General features: G+C 34.0%; 1 long non-coding RNA gene across 1 annotated transcript; it reads left to right on the forward strand.

The window, feature by feature from the left end:
- The first annotated feature begins 22 nt into the window (after positions 1 to 22).
- On the forward strand, positions 23 to 1,800 carry LOC311085282. Its single transcript, XR_014606776.1, has 3 exons — positions 23 to 112; positions 302 to 930; positions 1,307 to 1,800. It is a non-coding gene; the product is annotated as an uncharacterized lncRNA (long non-coding RNA).
- Positions 1,801 to 2,024: the final 224 nt, after the last annotated feature.

Below are 2,024 nucleotides of genomic sequence, written 5' to 3' on the forward strand. Positions count from 1 at the left end.
GCTGATAATGATGCAGTAGTTTGTTTAACAGGTTCATAGTGACTTCTAAAACTTCTAAAAGGACGAAAAGAGACCGAACTGCAAGATCTGCCTAACTACACTTTTGAAAAAGGTAAAAGATATATATATATATATATATATATATATATATATATATATATATATATATATATATATATTAAAATTACAATGTGTTTCCTGCAAAGATAGTTGTGTTTTAAACAATCAAATGCTTATCGCTTTTCTCTCTCTCTCTCTCCCTCTCTCTCTCTCTCATCTCTCTCTCTTATTTTGTGTGCAGGTCCCAAAAAAATTCATTAATTATAGGGACCTGTCCAGCCTTGAGCACTTCCGGAGCATCTGAGGTTCAAGATTAAAAGCTTTCCCTGAGACCATACAACAGAAGAGCAGTCAAAACATCATCAGATTTACAGTACCTGTTGTGTGCTGCTGTGTAGACCTCAGAATATGCCTTCAGTAGATGTTGGATCATTTGATAGTGAGCAAAACAAAAAGGCTCTTTTCACCTGTCTTTCATTGACCTTATTTTTAATGCTTTTGGAAGCTTTTTTTGATAAAGATTTTTCATGCCCATGCGATGTTGAGCTGAATGCAATAATGATCAACCACATTTTTGTTGGACCTTTTTTTTTCGTTTTTGCTTTAATGTTTTATATTAGTTTTGCCCCAACAAATTCTCTAGTTCAAAAGCTCACAATTCCATTGCTTTGCCTGCTTCCACCTCTTGTGTGGATCACTCTTGTGTTCCTTGACGGTGATTATGTTGCCTGTAAAAAAACATACTGGAAAGGACTGTATGTTTATGATGATCAGCACCATTTCAAATGGTGTAAACCGACTGAATCAGTTCCTGGAAAAAATGACACCGAACTACAAGCTCTGACTCTGGGCTTTGTTGTTGAGTCACAGGTAAGTCTTAATTCATGTTATCTTCAGAAATGTAATGTAAAACTTTTTAAAACAGATTTAGCAAATTTTCTCCCATACAGACAAATTATTCTGCTGTAACTGAATCTCTTTACATTTTTACATGCACAAAAAAAGGGTTTATGTTATGTCACAACATCTAAGTTTCATTTTAAACAAAAATAAATTATGAATATGGATATGAATGTGATTACTCTGCACTACATTTAACTCTTTATTGCTTCCCTTTGATTATTTCACTTTGGATAAAAGTATCTGTTAAATGACAATTACTGTACATGCACTATTATAGCAATTGGTTTTGTAATTTCTTAATGTAATGATTTCCCCTGTCCCCTCCCCCCTCCCCATTTTCCAGATGATCGGTGTTAAGATTCTTCTTGGTTTGGGCATTACAGCAGTGGCCCCTATATTTATTAGTTTCCTGATTTTAATGTGGGAAACTTGTTTTTCATGCAAAAAACACAGGACACCTGAAAGTCGTGAACGAAACCAAGAACTTCGGACCTAATGAGTTGGGAGGAGAAATTTCCTCTGACACCTTCCCTCTGATCACTGAACATGTTGATCTGTTAGAGGGGTATATTGTAACACTAGGTTTAGATGATAGGTTATAGAATATGGAACATGTTAAGAAATCTTGTCATAAAGAAAAATGAGTCTGTGAAGACAAAAAAAGTTCCTGATTTCTGTGGTTATACGTATTGCTTTTATTGACAGTTCTGTTGGTTGTGATTTTATCTGCTGGTAAAGACCAAAAAGAAATATTTTTTCCTGTTTTAATATGGTCACATAAAAACTTTTTGTACATAAATAAGAACCATAAAGTAGTATGTATTTTTGAACTTCCCCTGGTGACCACTGGGGCGCTGTGATTAGATTCCTTGTTCACATGAAATTTGTAAACCATAAAAACACCTGCACTAAGAGTTTTTTTGGTTGCCCAGTAATCAATTTCAGATCTTCGATGTTAATTAATCTAAAATGTATATGTGTAACACATTTACAAGTGATAAATAGTTTACACTTTAGATTAGGGGATGCCAAAAGCTTTGTCATTGATTCATGTATTTACA

Source organism: Abramis brama (assembly GCF_963993115.1).
Source record: "Abramis brama genome assembly, chromosome: 6".
NCBI classification, from domain to species: domain Eukaryota; kingdom Metazoa; phylum Chordata; class Actinopteri; order Cypriniformes; family Leuciscidae; genus Abramis; species Abramis brama.